The sequence below is a fragment of the Balaenoptera physalus genome, assembly GCF_965194825.1.
Source record: "Balaenoptera physalus genome assembly, chromosome: 2".
Taxonomy (NCBI): domain Eukaryota; kingdom Metazoa; phylum Chordata; class Mammalia; order Artiodactyla; family Balaenopteridae; genus Balaenoptera; species Balaenoptera physalus.
Genome location: NC_138883.1, coordinates 64,597,398 through 64,617,869, shown reverse-complemented (window position 1 = coordinate 64,617,869; position 20,472 = coordinate 64,597,398). Strand labels below are relative to the sequence as shown.

Genomic DNA, 20,472 nt, shown 5'->3' with positions numbered 1-20,472 from the left:
CCTCCCTGGCTCTGTCCCCAACTCTCCACAGGTCACCCGCCATCTCTGTGGGAAGCAAGGTGCCCAGAATCGCCCTTCAGAGGCTGTGAAAAAGAGCTCAGCGCTTCTCAAACGATCTGTGATAAAGGGCCACTTTATTGTTTCTTTTTATAATTTCCACTCCATTATGAACCAAACCATTTGTAAAGTAAAAATGAATTACTAAAAAAGAATTTTAAGTAAAAGGAATATAAAATACAAGCCTAACTTCTCTTGTTATTAGATTCAGGAGTCCTAACACTATCCTAGCATTTTGATATAAAAGTTTCTAAACCATTGCTCTCAATTTCTTACCTGATTCCTAGGCCAGCACAGGTTGGAGTAGCCCTGCTCTAATGGCCTTTGCTATTTACCTCACCCCTTAGAGCATGGAGACCTTGTAAGATGGGAGAACAGGCATCATCTGTATATTCCCGGGACTCATTCCCGATTCTTCCTTAGGTTTTAGAGGTTTTTTTTTTTTTAAACATCTTTATTGGAGTATAATTGCTTTACAATGTTGTGTTAGTTTCTGCTGTATAACAAAATGAATCAGCTATAAGTATACATATATCCGCATATCTCCTCCCTCTTGCGTCTCCCTCCCACCCTCCTTATCCCACCCATCTAGGTGGTCACAAAGCACCGAGCTGATCTCCTTGTGCTCTGCGGTTGCTTCCCACTAGCTATCTATATTACATTTGGTAGTGTATATATGTCCATGCCACTCTCTCACTTCATCATTAGAATAACGCTGACTTCTGGAGAAGAGGATTTGTCTGCGCTTCGTACTGCTGATCTAGAGCTACGCGACTCTAAAGCTCCTTGGAGAACAATGAAAGAAATGTCTGAGAGAGGACTGGGCAAACCCTGGCAGGTCACTGTCTCAGCCTTTCCTGTGTGGAAGCAATGGGTATTTTTAAAAGCATCCTGAAAACATGTCAAAGGTCTAAGAATTGTGATCACTGGGGCTGGTGAGTCATGGCTCAGCCTGGCAGTAATGCAAATGCCAGCTACACTATGGGTGGCTGTCTATTCAAAAACCTGCCACTGGAACCATGAGGGGGGCATCCTCTAAATGGTTAAGCACAGGAAAAGAGGGCAAGCTTGTCCACAGTGCTCAAGAGCATCTGGCAATTAACTGAGAGGGAATGGTGGCCCAGTTAAAATACTTTCTTTGCTTCCAGAAGAAGTAAAGAAAGCTCAGGATCTACCATACCAAAGGACTGGTTGCACCGCAGACACAAGATTGGGTGTGATCGTCCTTTAGTAGGAGAAGCTGGAAAGTGAGGTAGGACAAAGAGCCTGGGGTATAGGACTCCATTTCCTAGAAACAATTTCAAAAGCAGCTTTATTGGTATACAGCTGGCATCCAATACACTTCACATACTTACAGTGCACAATCTGACAAGCTTTGACACACATATAAAGCTGTGCAACTACCACCAACTTCACAATAAGGAGCGTATCCATCATGACCCAAAGTTTCCTGGTGCCTTTTGTAATCCCTGCTTCTCACTGCTTCCCACCCCACCTACCAGGCAACACTTCCTGTCACTACAGAGTAGTTTGCATTTTCTAGAATTTTATGTAAATGAAAGCATACAGGATATACTCATGCTTGGTCTGACTTCTTTCATGCAGCAAAACTATTTTGAAAAAAAAATTACTTTGAGATTGGTTGATATTGTTCTATCTATCATTGTTTTAATTATTTTTACAGTTGTGTAATCCTCCACTTAGAAGCAATTTTATATCTCAAGCAAGATTATTTTGGGACTAAGATTCTGAGGTGTTAAGGGAAGTTTATGATGATTTGGGCTTTCCTTAGAGTGGAGATTGCGACTATTATCTTGGAAAGTAAACCTTTTTTGCCTCAAAATTAAGGAGAGAACAAAAACATCAGCCACTTAAGATTCTTAAATGACAAAAAGGATTGTGCAATATCCAAGGTCTGGGGGCTGTAAGGAGAAAGGGACCTGAGAGATCAGGGACATTGTTTTTACTTAAGATAATGCTCAGACCACCCTGACTCTCCATTTCCTATTTGGTTTGTTTCTTCCCTTGTGGTGGGAAATGCTCCGAAGAGAATGTTCCCACCACAGTTATGATTTTGCATTTGGAACTGCTATAAAGGAAGACTATTCGTAAAGCAACTATACTCCAATAAAAATTTTAAAAAAGGAAAAAAAAAAAAGAGAAGACTACTCGGCAACCACAAATGCATCCACAATTAGAGTTATTCACATTTGTTCATTCATTCACTCGCTTACCATACATGTACAAGGTGTCATCTGTAGGCTGGGCATCATGCTGGGGATATAGAGAAACACCAAAGACGTATAGAAAGACTTGGTTTCTGCTTTCACAGAGTTATAGGGTGTGCAGGCTTATGGCTAGCTAGTTTTACAACAGACTCCTTCACAATAAATGAGAGATCAGAGATGGCACACAGGTCAACATGGTGGTTGGGGCCAAGCTGATACCACCGTGGAGACTAGTATACAGGACTGAATGTGGATGTGATGGTAGAAGCAGGGCTCTGGTTCACAGACTACCAGGAAGCACAGTGCCCCACTGACAGTGACAGAGACTGCAAACCCAACTCCCCCATGTGGGGCAGCGGCGGAAGACGTGGCATGTCTCCTGTCTCCCAAAACCAGCTCTGGATGCGCACATTGTCGTTTGCCCCACCAAAAAGCAGAGCAATCTATTTTTCTAACTAGGTGATGTGGTGTTCTAACAGATTTCTTTAAAAAGCAGACCAGTATTTGTTCCCAATCCTTCTGTCATAAAGTTACACTAAAGGAGCACAAGTGGAAAACAGCAGGATACAAAACTGAATGAGTAAGATTATGACTGTAATAAATCAAATAAGCAACCTAGTCCTTGGAAAGGAAGTATAGTAGGGAAATGTCCAAAGAAAACACCAAAAATGTGAAAAAAACCACTTGTTTGTGTCTTCATCAAATTTCCTTTAGTGAGTATTTTGCTATTCAAGTTTTGAAGAATTGCTCTGAAACACAGTCTTTGGGGGAAGTCATGGATTCTCAGCCAAAGGAAACCAAAGTCAATGGTCTAAGTTTGCCTGCAGTCTGGAGAGGAGCCTGGGACCGGGGAGGGACTTTGGGGAAACCAGTGACAGAGGAAGGGTGAGACCTTGCAAGGCGGCTTAGCCAGCTTGAGGGTTCCACCCTGAGGTGCAGAGAGCGATGAAGGGATTCAGATGGAAGTGGGGACTGGAGCCCAGCTAGAGAGCAGTGCAGAGCCAGGCATGGTCAGCCTTCAAAGGACCAGGACCTGGCTGGGTGACCATGAGAAAGTATTTTCTTTGGGCCTCAGGATCCTTGTCTGTAAATGGAAAAGCAAGACTGGATAAGCTTTAAGGTCCCTTCTAACTCTAAACGTGTAGGAATCTACTCTACACGAGTTGTCTGATTCATTTCAACGTCTATCCACCGAAGACCTTCTATGTCTGAAGCACTGCGCGTGGACAACCACAAACATGTCTTCAATTTAGCTCACATCAATCAGAAACAACTGAGCACCTATTAATAAATGTATAGTGATGTATTTTTCTAGAAAAAGAGGTGTGCAAAGCAGTCTCTGATTAGAGCAAAGGCTAAGAGAGCAAATCTACCGCTTGTATAACGTGATAATTCATTCTGGTTAGGGACATGGGAAAAAGGATTCTGCAGGAGTCATGGAACAGAAATTGACACACATCTCAGAGGGGAGACGCCAAGGTATTGAGTAAAGGCCTGCTGCCCTCATAGGCATCGCTCTAGGAAGAGGTGTCCCATTGTCACTCCCAGAACCATCTCCAGTTCTGTTGACTAAAGTCAGAGGTAAGCTGCTGTCTGTTGGTGAGGAATGTGAGAACTCACGCACAGATGGGTGAGGCAGGAAGCTGAGGGAAGGTCAGAGAGAAAACAAACAGGGTTTCCTGTGATGAGTCACTGCCTTCTTAGAAACAACTTCAGAGGCCACCACAAAGTCCCCAGCACCTGCCTGTTCAAGGCTTGCACTTTGTACAGAAGAAAATGTAGCAAACAAAGTACGGAGCCACATCTGAGAGCCCACAGGCCACGCGCAGGGCAGAGGCCTGAGAAGGAGCCAGGCTGAGCCACGGACATGTGACAATTTGCACATCACCTGCTTGTGTCTCCAGGGCACACCTGTGGGTGGGCTGAAGATTCTGCGTTCAAGTTGTCCTTTTCTTTAAAAGGAGCAAACTTTGGGCTGTTGTTTTCTTCAATAGTCATAGCTTGAATTTTCAGATAAAGTTTTTTTTCTTCTCTTTTCTATTGTCCTGTGATTAAGGTCAGTGTAAATCAGATAAAGTTTTTAAGTGTAAAAAGCTTACCGAATCTAGAAAAAAAAACCAAATTTGACCATCATTCTGGGTCTATTAAGCAAAATGAGACTTGCTGGACCCCACATGGGATGAATTCTTTTTCTTGGTTTATATTGATCTGAAAACAAAACCAACATTTATTTCATCCCCCATTTAAAGAGTGTGGTTTATACACAGTAGAGTAAAAAGCCCATAGGTGGTCTCAGGCCACAACTACATGATACATACAACAAAACTAGGAGAGTAAACGAAGATATAAGAAGACATAAGAGCCAGAATTCAGGGGATCCAACTCAGGAGAGAGGTGGAAGGAAATTCCAGGATGACAATGAGGAAAACATGCAGTAGCCCTGGAGAAACACCAGTCCTGATAGGGGAAGGGGGACAAGAGCCTCTATGAGGCTTTCTCTCAGGAAAAAAACTAACCATATTGTTTGTGTATAGATCAAGATGAGATTTACAGATCTGTAAGAGAGCTCTGTATACAAAACTAAGCAACGAAGCAAATTAAAACAAAAATAAATCAAATAACTCCAGGAGTAAAGAGTTAAATAAGAAAGGAAGAATAATCCTGGTACCCTATATGGCTCTGCTTTAATGATATTTACATGCTTGTAGAAATGTGATCACTAAATATTGATTTAATCCACATCACGAACAGTGTTATAACCATATTTAGAGAAAGGAAGGGAATGAGAGAAATGGGGAATATAAACGTGAGAAACCAAACCCTCCTCTTACACAGCAGAAAGTCAATGCATAATATCTAAACCTGAAAAATCAATGAATAGTAGTATAAGCATGTAATTTAGAAAGTTTTAATATTTAGAAGTGGTTGCCTCTTTGGGGTGAAAGCAAGTGTGGGGTACAGTGAGCATGGCAAGTATTTCTTGATGTAAGGCTTATAGTATACTATCAATACTCTGACTTTTTCAACTATGTATATGTATTACTTTGGCTTAAAAAAAAAGTTTAAAGAATGTAGTCTAAAGGGTCCTTTTTTTTTTCCTCTTTGGATGAGTGGGAAAAAAGAAAGAAAAACATGTTCTAAAAGTTGAGTAGTACAGAGGAATGAATAAAAAAGATGTGGTACATATATACAATGGAATATTACTCAGCCATTAAAAAGAATGAAATAATGCCATTTGCAGCAACATCGATAGACCTGGAGATTATCATACTAAGTGAAGTAAGTCAGACAGAGAAAGACAAATATCATATGATATCACTTATATGCAGAATCTTAAAAAAATGACACAAATGAACTTATTTACGAAACAGAAACAGACTCACAGACTAAGAGAATGAACGTATGGTTACCAGGGGGAAGGGTTGGGGGGAGGGATAGATTGGGAGTTTGGGATTGACATGTACACACTGCTATATTTAAAATAGATAACCAACAAAGACCTACTGTAAAAAAAAAAGAAAAAAGAAAAAAATAAGACATATACTAAAAACACACAAAAAAGAAAATAGAAAAAAAGACCATATTTATAATTATTTCTATTGTATGCATAGAAAAGGATCTAAGATGACATACATCAAGGTGTTAACTGTAATAATCTCTAAGTAGTAGAATTATAAGCTTTTTCTTCTTTTTAAATTTTATTTATCTGTATTTTATTCTATCTTAATATATTTAATAACATTTAACAGGGATCATATATTGCCTCCATAAAAATTTTTTTAAAAATAAAGCCTTTAAAGTAAAAGAGAGAAGGAAAAGAGAAAGAACACAAGAAGGGGGGAAAAGTGGATCCTAGTTCAGAAATCAGGCCCTGCCACTTCCTGGTTTTTTTTATATTACATATGTTTTCATCCTTTGGGGCTTTAGATTCCTCAGTCATAAGATGGGGATACTGCTACCAGTTCTGTCTCCCTAAAGGAGTTAGTGTGAGAGGTTATTGCAATAGTTGCGCAAACCTGCCCAGATGTAAAGCCTGCTATTACACACACAAGGTGTGGTCAGGGCCATGGGAAGAACGTGCAAAATGAGGGAGTCCTTGTACTTTACCCGATCCCTGATGGCATCACTGCCCTTCCTCCCTAGAGATGTCCACTAACTCAGAGCTCCTTCAGCCCACCTCAGGACAATCTCTCTAAAGCTCCGTACCACGAGAGCTGGCTGGAGCTTGAAATTCAAGAACACCTCCTTTGTGCCTCTCCTCGTTTCTTTAGGGGCAGCCTTGTTAAATCAGATCTTCTATATTCCCCTTATTCAGGGTATTTCCATTTTCCAGGATGCACTGACTCATCTCTCTTGCCTCACTAGGCCCACTCCCCCAGCTGCAATTGCCCCCCGACCACTCTTCCTTCTACTCCCATCCTGACCTATCCCAGCTGAATGCTGCCATGTTGGGATTTTGCCTCAAAGGTGTGTTCCTCCCAAGACTTCCACCAGAATAAGAGACTTAGTCCTGACGACACTCCCCTTAGAAGAAGGTTGCTCTGAAAGGCCCAGGATTCAAGCCCAGAATCCAGGAGAGATGCAAACGTCTGCAGCAAGGAGGTGAGTAGTATTTAAAAGTTAATCAACTTCCATCCAAAGCTTTGGAAGTCAGGCAGTGCCCCACCAGCCAAATCATAAAACCTGAACCACCAACCCATGCTCTGCCTTCATCCTCACCATCAAAGCCATTTGCCCTGCATTTGATACAAAGAAATGCTCTAAAAAGAATCCTGAACCAGGAGTTGTTAGAGGATACAATCCCCAGTCACATCTCCACCTCTGACTAGCCATGAGATCTTGGCAAGACATGTAAGCTCTCTGCATCTCAGTTTCCTCACCTGTACAATGAGACAATAACCACACTGGTTTCATGCTAAAGTAGCAATCCTCTCCTGAAGGCGTGCTCACAGCTTCCACCATCTTTGGTTCCTCTGTTGGTTTCCAGAGTTTCCTCTTACTCTATTCTCGCATTTTGCTTCCTCCCAGTTCTTTACCCAATCTCCTGGGCACACGATCAACTTGCCTTTGAACAAAGAGAGAGTCCAGCTGCCTCTGCCTCCTTAGCTCCCAGACACCAAGGATCTCCTCTTCCCCCATGGGGGCCTCCAAGAGCTGTCCTCCAAGAGGATAAGGTCCTCCAAGCCACCTGGAAGTAGGAGCCACTGAACACACAGAGGGACAAGACGCCTAGGAGCTGCCACAGCCCTTGATAGAGTATCGGGGCTTTCTGGCCATATCAAGGACACATATCTGCACAAAAATGATTATGTAGAAAGCTACTTTGAGTTGTAAAACTTAATCCTCAATCTGTTAAAGTTACAAACATAAAAATCTAGGTCTTCCTTAAACTTTTAAGTTCAATGTAGAGAGATTATTCCTCTTTATTTAGCAAATGTTAATCACTTTTAAGGGAGCTTTTAATCAATGTTTGATTCCATTCACAAATTTAGTTTATGAAACTCAAACATTTTAAATCATGTTTATATATTTAATATATTTAATCACTCATAAGTATGTCAACTGACTAAAAAAAGCCTCTTATAGATCCAATAAATTAAACTTTAAAATGTGACAAATCTTAGATTCTCTCAAGTATTCCAATTTTTAAAAAATTAATTATTTATTTTTGGCTGCGTTGGGTCTTTGTTGCTGCATGCGGGCTTCCTCTAGTTGTGGCAAGCGGGGGCTACTCTTCATTGTGGTGTATGGGCTTCTCATTGCGGTGGCTTCTCTTGTTGCGGAGCGCGGGCTCAGTAGTTGTGGCACGCAGGCTCAGTAGTTGCAGCACATGGGCTTAGTTGTTCCGTGGCATGTGGGATCTTCCCGGACCAGGGATCGAAACCATGTCCCCTGCATTGGCAGGCAGATTCTTAACCACTGAGCCACCAGGGAAGTCCTGTATTCCAATATTGATTGATTGTAATTCTTGAATATCTTTTCATTTAAAATCACAATACTAAATCCTTTTTTTTTTTTTTTGGCCACACTGCACGGCATGCGGGATCATAGTCCCCAGACCAGGGATTGAACTGGTGTCGCCTGCAGTGAAAGCACAGAATCTTCTACTGTACCGCCAGGGAAGTCCCTAAATCAATTTCTTGATTGGTATTTTAAACTGGTATCAAAAGGGTGATCATTACTCTAATAGGTCAATTTCCCTTAACTATTGCAAAGACTTAAAATACCAAACGTGTACAAATTAACACAAATATTATGAGTCTGGTGATTCTCTTAAACGTTTCTACACGTATTTATAAATCCTTACAGGATTAAAAATACTTACCCAATTCCACAGTTTACATTACAATTCACTCTTGGTGTTGTACATTCTGTGGGTTTGGACAAATGTATAATGACATTGTAATGTAAACTATGAACTTTGGGTGATTATGATGTGTCCATGCAGGTTCATCAATTGTAACAAACGTACCACTCTGATGGGGGATGTTGATAATGGCGGAGGTTATGTATGTGTTGGGACGGGGGTATATGGGAAATCTCTGTACCTACCTCTTTAGTTTTGCTGCTCTAAAACTAAACCTAATACTGCTCTAAAAATATAAAGTCATAATCTTTTAAAAAATGTTTACTGTCTATGGAAACAACACCATCTTAAATAGTCTTGTGTTCCCCTCCCAGGTCATTTCAAGGGAACCATCTCAGCTGGACTGGGTTTGTTAACAACCAGAGAGGCCTCTGGTGGTGACACCACAGATTCCTGCCTCCATTCGACTGTTGTGTTGAGGACTATTTCTGAGTTGCCTTGCCTCACAGCCTGCCTCCCATAGATTCTGGACACTCCTCACCTGATTCTTTCCTCTCCCAGTTCACCACTTGGTTAGTTTCAACCAATCTATCTTCTGCTCCATTCCAGTCTGAAGTTTTTCCTGGTCATCCTTTGAGCACCACAGCTCTTACAGATATTTCAGTGCCACCCCAGGGACTTTCTCACAGTCTTGTCCAACTCTGTTTCACAGCTCCAAGTTCATGCCATTGATGGGTAGAGGAAGGTGAGGTGAGAAGATGGAGTAGGCAAAGCATATTTAGACTTCTGAATGGCTTCTCCCATGGCACCCTCCTCTCTGTGAGGATCAGGGAACAAGCAGGGATGTACCATTGCCCCTGCACTCTTCCTCCCTAGTGGGGTCATCTCATTCACCGCTCATCTGCCTGACCTCAGAATTATCCCTGCAGAGTCCTGAAGGCGTACCAGGGTCCAGGCATCTCAAGGTCAGTTCACAGAGCCAAAGGGCTAATCAGATCGGCAAGTGATTTTGCTCATATCTCTGTCTCTCTGTCTCTGTCTCTGTCTCTCTCTCTCACATGTACACACACACACACACACACACACACACACACACACACACACACACACACACCCTTCTATACAACTGATCCTCTGTTGCTTGGAACTCAGGCTCAAAATCATTCCCCTATCAACTATCATGAGACCAGGCACTTACAAACTGAAACCCCTAAGCAGGTTACATTAATTTTATCATCTCCTTCAGCTATTGACAAGGGAGCTGCCTAACCTATTTCCTTTTTGGTCTTCTTTTACAGCACTCTCACCTGAATATCAAATAGGTTTTTGTACTGAGGCAGACAAGTTGAATGACTAGTTGAAAACAGATCATTTTGGTGGGAGGGGAATAACTGAACAAAATAGACATGGCAGGTCTCCCTCTTCCCACCAAGGCAGTGAAAGAACACTGGGCACAGAGTCGGAGGGCTTAGTCGCCATGCTGATTTCTCCTACAAACTGCATCTCGGGACCAACTTCTGTGAGCATTAGTTCCTTCACCTGTGGCATCACTGACATGGACATAGGAGCAAGTGATAAGGGTGTTTCCAAGATTAAATGTAAGAGCACGGAAAAAACTTGAAGTCTTTTCTTTAGTTAGGTACCAGGATCTGACATGTTCCTGGTTTTCCTCCAGCCTCACTGACCGGCCTTAGTATCTTTACTGGTTCCTTTTCATCTCCCCAGCCTCTATTGATTGGGATCAATACTTGGACTTATCCTTTCCATCTCTACTTATTTACTTGATGATATTATCCAGTCACATGGCTTTTAATATCATCTGTAGGCTGATGACTCCCACACTCCAACCTGCAGCCCAGAACTCTCCCTTGATGTCCAGACTTGTATTTCCACCTGCCTACTTATCATCTCAGCTTGGGTGACAAACAGGCATCTCAAACAATCCATTCCAACCCTACTTTCCTGCTGTCTTTCCTTGTTCAGTAGATGGCAATTCCATCCTTCCAGTTGATTGGATCCAAAACTGTTCAGTCATCCATTACTCATCTCTTTCATGCCTCCTGTCTATCCAATCAGCAAATCCTTTGAATCCTATCTTCAAAAGCTGTCCTGAATCAGACGGTTTTCTACCACCCCCATTGCCACCACCCTGATGCAAGTCAACATTACATCTCACCTGGATTCTTGTTCTAGTTTCCTAAGTGGTCTTCCTGGTTCTGACCTTGCCCCCTTCCGCCCTCCTCGGTCTGTTTTCAACACAGTTGATATCTTGATCTTATTAAAATATAAATTAGATCATGTCATTCCTCTCCACAAAACTTTCCAATTTCTCCCCATCACATTCAGAAAAATTACTATTACACATCACTTACTATAAAGTGGGAATCATAACAGTGCCTACTTCATAGGGTTGTTGTGAGGATTAAAAGAGTCAATACATGTAAAGCACTTAAACTAATACTCATTGAGTGTTTACTATGTATCAAGCACTGCCCTACATACTTTATATATATTAACTCATGTATTAACTCATTAATTCTCGTAAGTATTCTGAGGTATATACTGTTATTATACCCATTTTACAGTTGAGGAAACTGCATTACAGAGAGGTTAAATAACCCTCCCAAGGACACACAGCTAGTGAGTAGCAGTTGGCCTCCAAAGCCTGTGCTTTCACTACCCTCACTAGTCAGTAAGCCCTCTTCTGTGACATACTCTGTAGATGCTGAATAATATCCCATCATATGGAGGGACCATTCCTTTACTTACCCAGTTCCTCACTAAGTCATCTGATCATTCCAGAGGTTCTCACTAAAGCCAATAAATCCATTTATTCAATAAATATTGAGTGACAATATTCTAGGCACTGGGGACACAGCAGTGAACAACCAAAGAACAGGCACAAAACTCTGTCCTCATGGAGCTTACATTCTTTTAGAAGTACTTTTTGCTAACGGAAGTGTCACTAGAGGCCTGACTTGTGTGCGTGTTGACTAATGGTTCTTCTCTCCTTAGGCGATCAGGCTCAGCTTTATTCGTTTGGCACATCTCTTGGGCAAGGCACTTGGCTAACTTCTGTGGGAGGAACATGAATGACTCAAATGCGGACCTTGCTCTTGAGAAGGTTGTACATTAACGTGGGCCTGGGTATCTCTAAGAAGCAGTTCTTGTTGAACTTGTTTATGGGTCGGCCCCATGCCTTTTTTATTTGCATACCCCTCATTAAACATCAAAGGTGCCTGAAGGGGAAGAACATTCATGTTTCCTTTTTCTCCTCCTACAGAGCCTAGAAGACTGCTTCGACTACAGTGGCTTCTCAGCTTTATATTCTTTCTTGAGTACCAATTCTAGGAGGAGTCCTCAAAAAGCTATTTGGCCACAGTTGTATTCCCCATTTTTCTGCCCTTATTAAGGCCACAGGAATTTAGTTCATCTGCAGACAGAAGAAGGAAAGCACTAAGGCTATGAGCTACCTTTTATAATTATGACTATTTTAATAGTCCTCTCCCTGACTATTTTTAACCATTTGTCCACTAGGATGGAGGAACCTTGATAATCTACCAAATCCTCACTTAAAAATACAAAAGACTAATTGTCTCTCTCTCTCTGTCTCACACACACATCCTTCTTAAAGTCCTTCAATGATTTCCCATTTTAGGGAAAAAATAGCCAATTCCTCAGCCAGGTATCCAACTGCCAAAGGCACCGAGTGTCCTGGTTGCTCCTGCCTCTCCAGTCTGGCCTCACTGTGTACCATGAGTCCCCTTGCTTTCTGCACTCCAACCATAGGGCCTGATGGTGGTTCCCCAAACAAGCCCACTCCATTCTGCCACAGGGCTTTTGCACGTGCAGTTCCCTCTTCCTGGACAGCACTTTTTCTCCAACCTTCAGATTCAACTCAGTCATCACTTCCTTGGGCCAGCCTTCCCTGGCCCTGGGCCCCAGGCTCCACCCAGCATCACACCTTCCCAAAGCACCAGTACCTCTCCTTTGGGCCCCCAGTCATCTGTGCACTCATAACAGTTGTAATTTTACTTAAGTGAAAATATGTCATTACTGTCTCTCCTCTCCACTAAACTCTATGCATCATGAGTGCAAGGACTATTTCTGGTTTCGCTCACTGTTCTATATCCAGAGCTGAACACAGTGCTGGAAACTAAAAAAAGTGCTCATTCATCCAATGAATGTTTAATGAGTCCCTTCTTGTGCCCAGCCTTATTCTATATGGTGGGAATATAGCAGCAAACAAGCCAAAGTCCCTGTCTTCCTGGAGCTTACATTCTAGTTTTGAAGATGAGATAATAAACAAATAAGCAAGATGATTTCAGGGAATGAGTGTCCTCAGGATAAGGGGGTAGGATGTGACTAGTAGGGATGGGGTGAGATGCTATTTTAGAAAATGGTCAGGGAAGGCCTCTCTCGGGAGATGGCATGGGAGCAGAGTATTGAGTCCTCTGAAAGGGGGGCTGGATTTTCAGTGCAAGAATTGGGATAGTCCCAGGCAGACCAGGACAGTTGATCACCCAGCACAGAATGCTGCTGGGAGCCTTGCTTCCTGTCTTCAGCCACTTACCCAGGAAAATGCTGCTCCCACACCTTCTAAATCTCTTTTCTAGAAACACTCACATTTTGGGAAATTAATATAACTTAGAACTTAATAAATGCTTTGTAATGATGAGGAGGCTTCCCAGGCATCCACACCCACTCAGCCCAGGAATGATGCTGGCTTGGGGATTCCCACTCACACCAGGCTCCGTCTGTGATCATGAGGCTCTTGGCGGCCCATATTTGGATTTCCACTGGGTGGAATCCACCCACCAGGAAAAGCTCATTTCCTCCCTCTCTCTGGCTTACACTCCCAGACTGGAAACTTCCCCCACAATACCCCTTAGCAGACTCCTTCTGTGCTCCCTCCTGGCTGGCTATGCTTCCAGCGAGTTCCACTCAACAATAAACTGACTGTAATCAACTACAGAGTGGCGGATCCCTGCCCGGTGGTATTCCCACTCCTTGGGGAACACGTTTAAGCAGACCCTGCCTGAACAATTGGTGGAGGCCCCTTGGCACAGGTGCTAATCCTTCCCACTTTAATTGCTCTAAACTCCCTCTTTAATGGACTTTAAAACAGTTCAGGTACAGAGTGAAGTAAGTCAGAAAGAGAAAAACAAATACCGTATGCTAACACATATATATGGAATCTAGAAAAAAAAAAGAGAGAAAATGGTCAGAAGAACCTAGGGGCAAGATGGGAATAAAGATGCAGACCTACTAGAGAATGGACTTAAGGATACGGGGAGGGGGAAGGGTAAGCTGGGACAAAGTGAGAGAGTGGCATGGACATATATACACTACCAAACGTAAAATAGATAGCTAGTGGGAAGCAGCCGCATAGCACAGAGAGATCAGCTCGGTGCTTTGTGACCACCTAGAGGGGTGGGATAGGGAGGGTGGGAGGGAGGGAGACACGAGAGGGAGGAGATATGGGGACATACGTATATGTATAACTGATTCACTTGTTATAAAGCAGAAACTAACACACCATTGTAAAGCAATTATACTCTAATAAAGATGTTTAAAAAAAAAAAAGTTCAGTTCAAGGGCTAATCTTATTTTCTGTTTCATCTTCAGTCAAATTCCTAAGCCACTGTTAAAAACTTCTTTTTTTAAAATAGATATGTATATGTATGTGTAACTGAATCACTTTGCTGTACACCTGAAACTAACACAACATTGTAAATCAACTGTACCTCAATGAAAAAAATTACAAGAAAACCTACAGAGTGGGAGAAAATATTTGCAAATGATGGACCAACAAGTGCTTAATTTCCAAAATATACAAACAGCTCATACAACTCAACAACAAAAAAAACAAACAACCCAATCAAAAACTGGGCACAAGACCTAAATAGACATTTCTCCAAAGAAGACATATGGATGGCCAACAGGCACATGAAAAGATGCTCAACATCACTAATTATTAGAGAAATGCAAATCAAAACTATAAAGAGGTACCACCTCACACTGGTCAGAATGGCCATCATTAAAAAGTCTACAGATAACAAATGCTGGAGAGGGTGTGGAGAAAAGGGAACTCTCCTATGCTGTTGGTGGAAATGTAAATTGGTGCAGCCACTATGGAGAACAGTATGAAGGTTCCTCAAAAAACTAAAAATAGAGTTGCCATATGATCCAGCAATTCTACTCCTGGGCACATATCCAGACAAAACTATAATTCAGAAAGATACATGCACCCCTATGTTCACAGCATCACTAGTCACAGTAGCCAAGACACAGAAACAACCTAAATGTCCATCGACAGATGCATGGATAAAGAAGATGTGGTACATATATATACAATGGAATATTACTCAGCCATTAAAAAGAATGAAATAATGCCATTTGCAGCAACATGGATGGACCTGGAGATTATCATACTAAGTGAAAAAGTCAGACAGAGAAAGACAAATATCACATGATATCACATATATGCAGAATCTAAAAAAAATGATACAAATGAACTTATTTACAAAACAGAAACAGACTCACAGACTTAGAGAATGAACTTATGGTTATCAGGGGGGAAAGTCTGGTGGGGAGGGATAAATTGAGGGTTTGGGATTGACATATGCACACTGCTATATTTAAAATAGATAACCAACAAGGACCTACTGTATAGCACAGGGAACTCTGCTCAATATTTTGTAGTAATCTAAATCAGAAAAGAACTTGAAAAAGAATAAATACATGTATATGTATAACTGAATCACTTTGCTGTACACCTGAAACTAACACAAGGTTGTTAATCAACTGTACTCCAATATAAAATTAAAAAAATAAAAAGGGAAACAAGTATTAACATATAAAAAAAAATGACACAAATGAACCTATCTGTGAAACAGAAACAGACTCACAGACATAGAGAACAGACTTGTGGTTGCCAAGGGGGAGAGGGGTGGGGGAGGGATGGAGTGGGATTTTGGGGTTAGCAGATGCAAACTATTATATAGAGAATGGATAAACAACAAGGTCCTACTGTATAGCACAGGGAACTATATTCAATATCCTGGGATAAACCATAATGGAAAAGAATCTAAAAAAGAATGTATATACAAGTATAACTGAATCACTTTGATGTACAGCAGAAATTAACACAACATTGTAAATCAACTATAGTTCAATTAAAAAAAAATTACAGAACCTGGCCCACAATGTGGGAGTTAATTAATGAAAAACATACTATAAACAAACATGTTCTCTTAAAAAACAGCTTCTCTTTTTCTCTTGCCCTCTTTCCCACCTTCCCGTCTCCTTGCCTTCTCCCCCTGCCTCCCCACCTCCTCCCACTGCTCTGAGTGTCCTGGAGCTCTAGGGTGAAATCTGGAGAGTTCTAATCTCAACTCTCCTCTCACCAACTGTGTGGGCAACATTAGCACCTACCTCATTGGGATGTTAGGAGGATGAAGAGAGTTAATATACGTTAAGCAGTGAGAACAATAGTACAGGTAGGCCTTCAAGTGGATTTATTGAACGAATGAAATGTTAGTTCTTAGTCTTGTCCCTGAGATCTGAGGGCCCTTTGTGCCCTGCTCAGAGAGTAAGTGACGGCCTCCTATGGTTTTATTTGAAGAGACAAAATATCCTTTTGTCCAAATGCCTCCCTGCCAACTTTAAAATCCCTACAACTAGCATCTGTATTTAACAGAGCACATGAGGAGGAGGGGAAACATTATAACAATTGTCCCATTCTTTTTCCAGAAGAATTTATCAGATTAAATGGAAGAGGAATACTAGAGCTGGACGGGGCCGGAAAGAGGATGTGGCTTGTTCACAAGAGAAGGTCAGAAGGGGGCGGGGGGTGTATCATGAAGGCACTGGGCTCTTGAGTGAATGAGGAGAGCTGAGGTAGAAGGCATGGAGAAGGAGAAAGAAAGGCTGTGGAAAGGAGAGATTCTAAGACAAAATTCATCTAGGATGTTGGAAGCAAGTCCTTTCTAAATCAACACACCTTCCCCCGCCACGTCCCCACTCTACCCCGGTCCAGCTGGGCTGCTTACTGCAGTCAGCCTGGTCAACAGAAAAGAGCCTGGATTTTCAAGCCAGCATGAACTCGGAGCAAATTCCAGTTCTGCCATTTACTCATTGACAAAGTAAATTGACCTCTCTAAACCATGGAATCCTCCTCTGTAAAAAATAAAAACCAAAACACGCTGGAAGAGTAGCTGTGAGGATTAAATAAAGTAACGCAGGCGATGTGCCAGCTTAGTGCCCAGCTCCTAGTAGGTGCACAAGTCGTTTTGCTTCCTCCTAACCATGACCCAACACGTGCCCAAAATGCACTCATCCAGCTTTCCCAACACACGCCAAATCCATAACCTCTTGCACATTTTCATGGCTAGCTTTTACATGTAATTTATTACATTTAAGTGCAATTCAACAAAGACTTTATAGAATGCCAAAAGTTTATAGATTTCATAGAATATAAACTAAGTGCTTCAACAAAGACTTTATAGAATGCCAAAATTTTATAGATTTCATAGACTATAAACTAAGTGCTAGGGATGTAACAGGATCAAGTCTTATTTGTTCCCTTCCCCCCCAAAATTTGTAATCTATAGGGAAGACTGGCAACTAAATATGCAGTTACAATGGTAATGAACATTCCAGTAAGGGAAATACAAGAGCTGTCAGAACACATATGGCTCTCAGATTATATAATAAATGCATACGTGAGATCTATGTCATTTAGGCTGTGTCAGGACTCAGCAATCAAGTACAACCACAATAGAAATCCGCACAGACATCCCAGCGAAGCTGATTTTTATGTTGGAGGTAGTTCCAAAGTTGGCACATAACTGAAGACCTCATAAGCAATCACCTTTTTTTATTTTTTTTTAAATTTATTTATTTATTTATTTATTTATTTTTGGTTGTGTTGGGTCTTCGTTTCTGTGCGAGGGCTTTCTCTAGTTGCGGCAAGCGGGGGCCACTCTTCATCGCGGTACGCGGGCCTCTCACTATCGCGGCCTCTCTTGTTGCGGAGCATGGGCTCCAGACGCGCAGGCTCAGTAGTTGTCGCTCACGGGGCTAGTTGCTCCACGGCATGTGGGATCTTCCCAGACCAGGGCTCGAACCCGTGTGCCCTGCATTAGCAGGCGGATTCTTAACCACTGCACCACCAGGGAAGCCCAGCAATCACCTTTTTAAAAAAATTCCCTAGGGGGCTTCCCTGGTGGCGCAGTAGTTGAGAGTCTGCCTGCCAATGCAGGGGACACGGGTTCGAGCCCTGGTCTGGGAAGATCCCACATGCCGCGGAGCAACTAAGCCCGTGAGCCACAATTACTGAGCCTGCGCGTCTGGAGCCCGTGCTCCACAACAAGAGGGGCCGCGATAGTGAGAGGCCCACGTACCACGATGAAGAGTGGCCCCCGCTTGCCGCAACTAGAGAAAGCCCTCGCACAGAAACGAAGACCCAACACAGCCAAAATTAAATAAATTAATAAATGAAATTCTTTAAAAAAAAAAAAAATTCCCTAAATTACCCATCAAATACAGTACACATGGTTTTTATCCACAATCAGGCATAGTTATGTATATGTAAACATGTAATAATGTATAATAATAAAGAATATTTATTAAAGAATAAATATGTAAAATATGTTTATAGATTTTTATTACATAGAAGAGAACAAAAGTTGAATTAGAAAAAGGTTGCAAAATCAACGTTCTTCATGTAAAAACTTTCTGTAGAAATGCATGTTTAAAGTCCTAAAAAGTCCAGGGAACAGTTGCAATGCAAAGCACATTCACACTCTTGTAACCACTCTGGCTTTTTCTCAAAAAAGTGTAAATAAAGGCAATAGACTCAGGAAATCATCCTTTGGTTCTTATAGGATCCAGTTGATCTTACAGAGTAGTAGAAGAAAACTAGCCCCCAAAACCTTGCTAGTCTTATATCCTCGGACAAGTGATGAAATAATAAAATCTCAAGGTTTTAAGGGAACCTAAAGATCAGTAGTCCAACCTCTCATTAGATGTTTCAGTCCCTCCCAAGGGACCAAACAGCTTCTACTTAGATAATTCCAGCGGCTGGAAACCACCCAATCCTTAGGAACACCTCCAGCAATAAGTGATTTAAACATACAATTACTTCAAAAATTTAATACATCAAAATAATGTGTTGCCCATAAAAAAGAATGAAATAATGCCATTTGCAGCAACATGGATGGACCTAAAGATTACCATATTAAGGGAAGTAAGTCAGACAAAGACAAATATCATATGCCCATGTATAGTATATGTCTAAATATAAAATCCATATTATATGTAGAATCTAAAAAAAAAGATACAAATGAACTTATTTACAAAACAGAAATAGACTCACAGACATAGAAAACAAACTTACGGTTACCAAAGGAGATAGCAGGGGGCAGGGTGTGGGCAGGAGAGATATTAGGAATTTGGGATTAACATATACACACTACTATATATAAAATAGGTAAACAAGAAGGACCTGCTGTATAGCACAGGGAACTATACTCAATATCTTGCAATAATCTATAATGGAAAAAAATCTGCAAGAATATATATGTATGTATAACTGAATCACTTTGCTGTACAATTGAAACTAACACAACATTGTAAATTAACTATACTTCAATTTAAAAATTTTAAATTTAAATTTAAAAAATAAAGGGAAAAAATAATGTGTTGCATCAGGATCTTTCTGGCATTGTTTCACTTTAAAACTATTATGAAGAATTTACTCTGTAATATCCTTAGGTGTATAAAAGGTTCATATTTTTTTTCTTAGTGATTTTTTAAATCACTAAGATCTGAAATGATAAATAAGTAACAATATAAATCGATAATCACAACATCTGTATTAAAAAGTTCAGTCTAGCTCATTTAACAGGCAAAAAGTATCTCTTGTTATTTAATCACACTCCATTAAATAACAAACGTTATGAAAATGGTAATATGCAACGTTAGCAAAGGAGCAATGAAACAAACTTAGGAACCGGTGGTAGAATGTAGTCTGCTACACATTCTATGTATTTCAATTTGGCAATACTCATCTGTCAAAGAATAAAGACCAAGATCACCAGAGGTTCATTTGTCTGTTTATTTGTTTTAAACCACAGCTGAGCCTACTAATTTACCAGTCAAGCCAATACACACCAATGGAGAAATTAGCAGAGTAGTTCCCTGAAGGGGAAAAAGTGTGTGTGGCGGGGTAGATTTGTTTGTGTTTTGGGTTTTGAAGTGCTAGGAAGGAGGAATGTCTGGTGGTTATTCTAACTGAGCACTGAAAACTAGCACTCTGAGTAGGCAGTTGGTTTAAACAAGTCCCATTTCACACTGGTGAGAAAAGTCTTCAGTCAGGTCTGGGGCGGGGGTGGGGAGGTCCCTTTAAAGTTCACGGTCCTTTATTAGCCTCAGCACGTTAGAACAAGTTGGGATGAAACATAACCTTTAGTTTTGATATTTCCTAGACAAGTCTTGCTGTAAGTGACAATTTTTCTTTCTATTCATTGATTCAACAATGAGCATGAAGAACCAACTCCATGCTGGACGCTGGCAATGCAGGAGTAAGGAAGGTGGATAAAGTCCCTGCACTCATGGAAACTGCCACTTAGCAATGTGATCTCGTCACAAAAATGTTTATGTTATTTGACCTAAAATTTCCACTTCAGGAAACCCATGCTAAGGAGATAATAAATAACATGGTCAAATATTTATACACAAAGATATTCAGTGGAGTATTGCTTAGCAAAAAAAGAAAAAAAAGAAAAAAAATGGAAACAACCTAAACTTCCAACAATAGGGAAACAGTTGAAAAAAATACATTCATAAAATTGACTATAAAAGGCTTAATAACAT

General features: G+C 41.1%; 2 protein-coding genes and 1 long non-coding RNA gene across 4 annotated transcripts in view; 1 reads left to right on the top strand and 2 right to left on the bottom strand.

Annotated features, from left to right (window-relative positions):
• The window catches only part of LOC309656113 (uncharacterized protein), a 761,916-nt gene that overhangs the window by 399,466 nt on the left and 341,978 nt on the right, over nt 1-20,472 (bottom strand). The gene's annotated exons all lie outside the window — the stretch shown is intronic.
• The window catches only part of LOC309656107 (tigger transposable element-derived protein 1-like), a 200,349-nt gene that overhangs the window by 152,929 nt on the left and 26,948 nt on the right, over nt 1-20,472 (bottom strand). The window lies entirely within an intron of this gene.
• Nucleotides 688-10,532, top strand: LOC309656175. Its single transcript, XR_014261205.1, has 2 exons — nt 688-5,690; nt 5,855-10,532. It is a non-coding gene; the product is annotated as an uncharacterized lncRNA (long non-coding RNA).